The following is a 9,177-nucleotide window of genomic DNA, read 5'->3' on the forward strand; positions in this document are numbered from 1 at the left end:
TAACTGGTTATTTGCTATGATTTTAAGTATCATATTTGTACATATCATATTTGCTAATAATGTTATGTTATTGTTCTTGTTTTTGTTGTTGGTGTCTCTTGTCCCTGCAATGTCTTCCTTTTTTCTTCTTTCTAGCCCTTCCTGCTCCGGTCCGCCTGTGCCAACATTAAATAAATTCATTTATTAAAGTCAAATACAAATAAGGCAACAAGAGAAGTATCCCACACTTCTCTTTTGTAAAGTAAATCTGTACAGCAGATGTGGGCATCTTGTACATCAACAATATGATTTGCCTGAGTGGCTGGACAGGACATGTTATAAAAAAAAAATATATATATATATATATATATATATATATATATATATAGGCTGAGACCAGGGATCTTGAGCTCAAAAAGGTTTGATGACCACTGGTATAGATATAATGAGATGCTCAGATTTCTAGCCCCGAAGGCTGTGTGGTTTCCATCGAGCAGAATGAAGAATGACATGGCCTTGTTTTTTTTGTCTTTCTGTAAAATATCCAAGACAAAACTATATAATACTTATCAGCCATCCATTACAGTTATTGCCTTCTAGAAACAGTATGTATCACAAATGACCCTCGTCCTATAGAGCCACATGAAGAGATGCAGTGTTCTTGATGGTAAAATGATGCCATTGTTATCAGTTCACCTGAAGCTATGGCTGGAGTTTATGCGGACTGTTCATGTGATGAACCAGGAGCAGTGATTTGCGGAACTCAGAAGCTGTCTGAGCCTGATGGCGCCACTATTACTGCACCGCCTCAATGTAATAAAACATGCAAAGGACAGACTCCGTTAAGAGCTGCAAAACCACACACTTGACGGGGCGTTTATCACGTCTGCTGATTAGCTTTTCGGGAAAACTAGTGTGTGAATGTTGTCTGTCTATCTGTGTTATCCCTGCGATGAGGTGGCGACTTGTCCGTGTGTAGCTGGGACAGGCTCCAGCACCCCCCGACTACCTTAGCAACCTCAGCCATGATGATGAGCATGTCTGCGTTCGTAACTTCAGACTCTGCTTCCTCTACAGAATGTGTGTAGTTTGGGTCAAAAGGTACCTTGCCGTATTCCTCCTACCATTTAATTAATATCTCAGTTAAGGTCAACAGGTGTCCATCCCCAGTGTGGGCAGGGAACTGCTTCCCCATTCTGAAGTGTCGAATGGTTTACCAGAACCTCTTTGAAGCTGAGTAAAAATCGTGCTGCAAGGCCTCACTAAACTCCTGCCGCGCCCCAGTTTTTACTTTGACCAAAGCCAAAACTACATGTTGCTTGTAGGCTTCTGTAAACTCTGGTGTCCACCTTGGGGTTCGGAGATTTCTGCCACAACTGGCACCAACCACCTTGCGGTTCCCAGCTTTGATCGACAACCTCAGCAATGGAACCACGGAATATGGCCCATTCAGATTCAATGGCCTCGGCCCCCATTAGGACGCAGGTGAAACGCTACCAGAGGTATAAGTTGAATAATCCACAAAAGAGAGACTGCCAAACATTCCCAGCACTTGCCTGGGTCTCCCAGGTCTGTCTAGCATGAGGGCTGTTCCTCCCAATCACGTCCATCCAGATCACACAGTTGTTGCCAACATTGGTGTTAAAGCCTCCCTGTAGAACTATTAAGTCACATGATGCCTTCAAGCACTCTCCTGATAAGACTCGAAGAAGACTGTGTACTCTGAACGGCTCTTTGTGCATATGTACCAAACAGTCAAGACAGTCAGAACCCTTTTCCTGACTGGAGGGCGTCGGGAAGTAACCACTCGTTTACTGGGTATGTTGAACACTTGGCCACTCAAACCCCTCTTCAGATAAATAGATGTATACATATATATATATGTATATATATATATATATATATATATATATATATATATATATATATATATATATATATATATATATATGGTCGAGGTTTCTGTGGTTTATCCGTTATACAGTGCTCAATACCGGGGTAGAGCGGAATATACGTTAGGTCAGAAAAAACACTGCGATGAGGTGGCGACTTGTCCAGGGTGTACCGCGCCTTCCGCCCGATTGTAGCTGAGCTAGGCTCCAGCACCCCCCGCGACCCCGAAGGGAATAAGCGGTAGAAAATGGATGGATGGATGGATTCTGGTCAAGTCCTCAATAACAGAATGGTTAACAGGCTCAATATTACATTTTGGTAATAGAGAAGGTTAAAAAATTGTCATGCAGCAATATCACAACCATTAACGTGTACAACATATAATGTACAGAATATCAGAACCATTTATTCAGGTAAAAATATCACAGACTACAGCTGGGATAGCCCCCACCCATAAAATGATCTGTCTAGGGTACACTTATTAATGATGAAAAACTATACTTATCTGCGATTAATCACGATTAATTTTTGGTTAACTATGAACCAAATGCGATTATTGCGATTCAATTATTTAATTGTTTGACAATCCTTATATATATGTATATATATATATATATATATATATATATATATATATATATATATATATATATATATATACAGTCGTGGTCAAAAGTTTACATACACTTATGAAGGACATAATGTCATGGCTGTCTTGAGTTTCCAATAATTTCTACAACTTTTATTTTTTTGTGATAGTGATTGGAGCACATATTAGTTTGTCACAAAAACATTCATGAAGTTTGGTTCTTTTATTAATTTATTATGGGTCTACTGAAACTGTGACCAAATCTGCTGGGTCAAAAGTATACATACAGCAACATACATGATCAATTTTGGTGGTGTAGAAAAGTTACAATCAAATCAAATTAGCTTCATGGCATGGCCTCTTAACTTCATGTGAGTAATTATGATTGACGACACCTGTTGACTTCTCTGAGCCCATTTAAATAGGGCTCATGTGATGCAGTCATTAGACTCGGTTACAAACGCGACAATGGGAAAGTCAAAGGAACACAGCACAGATCTGAAAAAATAGATCATTGACTTGAACAAGTCAGGAAAGTCACTTGGAGCCATTTCAAAGCAGCTGAAGTTCCCAAGAGCAACTGTGCAAACAATTGTTTGTAAGTATAAAGTGCATGGCACAGTTTTGTCACTGCCACGATCAGCAAGAAAACGCAAGCTATCACCTGCTGCTGAGAGAAAATTGGTCAGAATGATCAAGAGTCAACCGAGAACCACCAACAAGCAGGTCTGCAAATAATTGGAAGCTGCTGGAACACAGGTGTCAGTGTCCAGAGTCAAGCATGTTTTGCATTGTATATTGTATATGTGTATGTGTATATATATATATATATATATATATATATATATATATATATATATATATATATATATATATATGTATGTGTGGGAAAAAAATCACAAGACTATTTCATCTCTCCAGGCCTGTTTCATGAGGGGGGGTTCCCTCAATCATCAGGAGATTTTAATGGGAGCATTCACATACCATGGTTTATATAGGGCACAGAGTGGGTGGGTACAGGCTGGCGTAGGGGCGTGGTGATTGGCTCATGTGTTACCTAGGAGGTGTTTCCGTCTGTGGCGGCATGCTGTTACAATTTCGCTGCGCTTGTTGAGGGATGACAGGTCTGGACGGTAAATAATAAACAGTTTCTCTTTCAAGCATAGGTTGCATCTTTTATTACCACTATTGTAAGGTGTGCTGGATGCAAGAATTTGCCATGTTATTGAATATTCAACATTATTGTCTTTGAGGTCCCAAATGTGTTTGCTGAGTTCTGTGGTATTCCGCAGGTTTTGGTTCCTGAAAGAAGCCTTGTGATTGTTCCATCTGGTTTTGAATTCTCCCTCGGTTAATCCTACATATGTGTCGGATGTGTTAATGTCCTTGCGTATTACCTTAGATTGGTAGACAACTGATGTTTGTAAGCACCCCCCGTTGAGAGGGCAATCAGGTTTCTTTCGACAGTTACAGCCTTTGTTGGTTTTGGAGTCGCTCTGTCCGGGGGCCGACGGCTCATTTGCAATTGTTTTGTTGTGCTTTGAGATGATTTGTCGTATATTGTTCATACAGCTGTAGCTCAATTTAATGTTGTTCTTGTTGAATACTTTTCTTAGGGTGTTGTCTTTGGGAAAGTGTTTGTCAATCAGATTGAGGAATTTGTGTCCAATGTTAGTTGAGACGTTTTTGCTGTATGGGGGGTTGTACCAGATGATGTCGTTTCGTTTTCTGTTCTTTTTTGGCTGGTTTCCTGGCGTGGGTTCATAGGTGAGGGTGAAATTCTATCCGCTTTCATCAAGGGCTTTTTGGTACGGGGGGGTTGCTTGGTCAAATTCAGCTTTGCTAGATGACAGCATCGATAGCCTTTTATTAATTCCGGTAGGTATTCTTTTCGTGGTGGTGGGTGGGTGGTTGCTGTCATGGTGCACATATTGGAGTGTTGTGTTGGGTTTCGTGAATGGTTAGTAGCTGTTATTTCTCAGGTTGAAAGTGACGTCAAGGAAGTTGACGGTTTGCTTGTTGGCTTCAATCGTGATCCGTAGGCCGTTCTCTTTGAAAATTTGGCATATGCGCTTCTTGGTATTCTCGCTGCTCCTTGGCGAGGCGCGACACACTGCCAGTCCGTCATCACGGTAAATACCAAGGTTCAGATTGAGGCTAGCGAGCTGGGAGAGGAGGAAACTCCCAACGAGTTCACACGTTTCTGCTCCGTCAAAACTTCCCATAGTGACGTCAAATGTTGCATTGTTCTTTTTTTGCCATGGTGTACTGTTGTGGATGAGAATGGAGTTTTTTGCGTGGATGATGATGTTTCTTTCGTTGCCTGTGATTAAGTCGTAGTCTGAGGCGAAGTCTAGTGCTTGAGTCAGTAGGTCTTGCGTGATGGAAGGGTAAAATTCTTCGATATCAAAGGAGATAAAGTTGTGCTGTTGTTTGTCTTGGATGTTGTTGAACCATTTGATTACTGCTGCTGTATTTCTCCATTGGTTGAGTGGTGTTTTGTCCTTGATTTTTGTGTTGACTCTGTCCAGGATTATTTTGCTGATTTTTCCTATTTCAGATTTAGTTGGGTTTATTAGTCGGCATGTTGGGTTATTTGCGAAGTTGGGTTTGTGGTCCTTCAATGTGATGAAGGCTTCCTTGTTGGCTGTGGCGTCCACCCTGTCCTCAATGTCCAGTTCAGCCGCGATCCTTTTATTTTCCAGGTGGATGTTCTGTAAGGTGTTGGGTTGCGCTTTTTTGTATGATTTGGTGATGCTTCTGTCCAGTAAGGTGTGATGTTCTGGTATGTCCATTCTGTAGAAGTTTGTGGTTTTATCTGCAGCTATGATGAGGTTGTTTACTTTCTTGATGCGCTCCTTGTCATTTTTCAGCTTGGTGAGGAGTGGGTTGCGGATTGGCTTGAATTTGACTGATTGTATCATTTTGAGCATGTCGTTCTCAAAATCCTTTAGTTCCTCAACTGTGGGTGGGTTCTTGTTAGATTTGAATCCGTAAGTTTTCTTTTGCGTTCCTTTTGTTTCAGGGTGGAGGAAAAAATGTGCTTTCCACCGCATCCTTCTTAGGAAGTGTTCCGTCTTTTCTATGAGCCTTAGCTTGTAGTCATTCTGCGCGGGTATGGGAATGTTCTTCGTGGAGTAGTCGATGTCGAATTTTTCCATTTCTGATATATATATATATATATATATATATATATATATATATATATATATATATATATATATATAAAATGTGTGTGTGTGTATATATATATATATATATATATATATATATATATATATATATATATATATATATATATATATATATATATATTAGGGGTGTAACGGTACGTGTATTTGTATTGAACCGTTTCGGTACGGTTGTTCCGGTTCGGTTCTGAGGTGTACCGAACGAGTTTCCACACAGATATATTAAGTAGCGTAACGCACGTTGTGTAAACAATGCACACCGAGGCACAACACACAGCATGCTAGCAGCTAACGGGCTACGATAGACTGACCATATGTCCTCTTTTCACCGGACATGTCCTCTTTTGCGGCGCTGTCAGGGCGGAGTTTCTTAAATGCCTCGAATGTCCGGCATTTTGGGTTAGGGTTGCGTGTATTTTCAACAGTGTTGGGACTAACGCGTTACAAAGTAACGCGTTACTGTAACGCCGTTAGTTTCGGCGGTAACTAGTAATCTAACGCGTTATTTTTTTTTATTCAGTAATTTAGTTACCGTTACTACATGATGCGTTACTGCGTTATTTTACGTTACTTTTGATGTAGTATCGGCTAGAAACAGAAGCGCTGCGGTGTCGTTCTTCTGAATCTTCCTCTGTCACAAGCCGGAGAGAAGAAAAGAGGCGCGGTCTATGTGTGTGTGGGTGTGGGTGTGGGGAAAAAAAGTTGTTGGCACGTTCAGTCCACACACAGCGTGGTCATGGCGAGCGGAGTAACGGAGGAGCTTGAACGCCCCCGCCATTGAATCGGTGTGTTTATAAGTGCAGACTCGGTTGTGCAAAACGAGGGTTTTAAACACATGCTGAACGTGCTTGAACCACGTTACGACATCCCGTCGCGCACCCACTTCAGCAATAAGATTGTGCCAGATCTTTATGAGCAGGAGAAGAAAAAAGTTGTGGATGAACTATCCCGAGCATCATCTGTTGCGCTCATGACAGACGGGTGGACGTCCAGCGGAACTATAAGCGCTCACTTCATCACAGCAGACTGGGAGATGAGAAGACACGCCCCCTCTACGAGAGTCACCTTGCGCAGGTGCTGACACAAGCAGTGGAGGACTGGAAGATAAAGATATCCCAGTCACACGTGATAATGCCAAAAATCTAATAATTACAGAGAATGAGGCAGGACTGGGACCACAGATAGGTGCTTTGCACATGTAGTGAATTTGGCATCACAGAAGGGAATCTCAGTCAATAGGATGGGGCGCCTCTTTGGGAGGATCAGGAAGGTTTCTTACTTCCACCCAAGCACAACAGCTGCTCATGTGCTTAAGACAAAGCAAGAAATGCTAAAGCTGCCTGCTCATACATGATGTCCCAACGAGGTGGAACTCCACTTATGATATGTTGGAGCAGCAGGCAGCTATATACTCTGCATTGACCCACAACACCCTGAAGACAAATGTCACCCTGTCTGATGATGATGTGAGAGTGGCAGGTGAGGTCCTCCAGGTGCTTAAACCCCTCAAAAGTGTTCCATCTCTACTGAGCACTGAAACTTCACCATCTGTGTCAATGATCCTGCCACTGAAAACAAGTATTCTACAATCCATGGCTCCAAGTGTGGAAGACAGCAGCATCACTCCAGATGTCAGGCTTTATGTTTCAAGGAAGATGATGTGCCTTCTTATGTTGCACTTTAACTTGTTTTTTATTCATGGTCATTGGTCCAAGTTTAAAGAAAGGAGGAATGCCTTTTTATGTTGCACTGTTTTTCATTAATTATGTTAAAAGGAAAATAAAAATGTATGTCAAGTTGATCAACAGATTGTATTATTCTCCAGTGCAATAACAGTACTGAAATGAAGGCAAAAAGGGCATTAATGGGAGCTTTAAAAAAAAAAGAAGAAAAAAAGAAGTAACTAAATAGTTACTTTTCACAGTAACGCATTACTTTTTGGTGTAAGTAACTGAGTTAGTAACTGAGTTACTTTTGAAATAAAGTAACTAGTAACTGTAACTAGTTACTGGTTTTCAGTAACTAACCCAACACTGATTTTCAATGTACGTTCAGGGTTAAGAAGGGGTTAAAAACAAAACAAATTGTGCGCACAGCAGCATTCGTGAGGGAGGGACTGAGACAGAGAGAGTTATGATAAACGCGCATGCGTTGCCAGGCTCTGCTTTTTATCCATAGATTTATCAGATTTAATTTTTTATTATCTATAGCAGGGGTGTCAAAAGTGTGCCCTGGAGGCCATTTGCGGCCCACAGCTAATGTTTTAAAGGCCCACAGCACATTCTAATAATACTATTAAAATAAACAAAAACATAACAAAAGTGAAATAAAAAATCTTAAAGGTTAAATGTAATTTAGAAAAAGTTGCAATGTTGACTAATAAAACATTCAAACTGTCATTGCTCAAAACATAATATTGAATCAAAATCAATGTTATAATGAATTATTGACCTATCCAAGGTTCCGATTACTTCACATCAAATATTCCCCTAAGAAAAATATTTTAGGTGGAAGATTTTGCAAATTTGGTAAATAAATAACCCAAAAATGTATATTTTGTTGTTTTCTTACTGTACCGAAAATGAACCGAACTGTGACCTCTAAACCGAGGTACGTACCAAACCAACATTTTTGTGTACCATTACACCCCTAATATATATATATATATATATATATATATATATATATATATATATATATATATGTGTGTGTGTGTGTATATGTGTGTATGTATATATATGGCGGCATGACGTAGTGGGTGGGTTTATGTATATATAAATATATATGTATATAGATATGTATATATATTCATATATATACGTATATATGTATGTATATATATATATATATATATATATATATATATATATATATATATATATATATATATATATATATATGTATGTATACATATATGTATGTATACATATATATATATATATATATATATATATATATATATATATATATATATATATATATATATATATATATATATATGCTGTATACTTACTGTGTATGTGGGAAGCGCTACAGGTGCATTAAAACCAAAACAAACAGGCTAAAGAACAGCTTCTTCCCCAGGGCCATAACCATCCTGAACGGACTGCCCCATTGTCCCTCATAACTGCCTTCTCTTCGGTGCAATAACCCATTCCACCAACCACCCTGTTTTTGTTTTGTTTTTTCATGTATATATTCATTTCACACCATATTCATTGCACTTCTACATTTTTTAAATTTTTATATATTTGCACATTGTTTTTCTAGCATGCACACATCGCACTGTATGGAATGGCCTCAATCTCGTTACCTTGCGTAATGACAATAAAGCTGATTCTGATTCTGATTCTGATTCTGATTCTGATATACCCCTTGCTCCTGATGGCTGCTGGTTAGCGCCTTGCATGGCAGCTCCCGCCATCAGTGTGTGAATGTGTGTGTGAATGGGTGAATGTGGAAATAGTGTCAAAGCGCTTTGAGTACCTTGAAGGTAGAAAAGCGCTATACAAGTATAACCCATTT

This window comes from Nerophis lumbriciformis, linkage group LG06 (genome assembly GCF_033978685.3).
Source record: "Nerophis lumbriciformis linkage group LG06, RoL_Nlum_v2.1, whole genome shotgun sequence".
NCBI classification, from domain to species: domain Eukaryota; kingdom Metazoa; phylum Chordata; class Actinopteri; order Syngnathiformes; family Syngnathidae; genus Nerophis; species Nerophis lumbriciformis.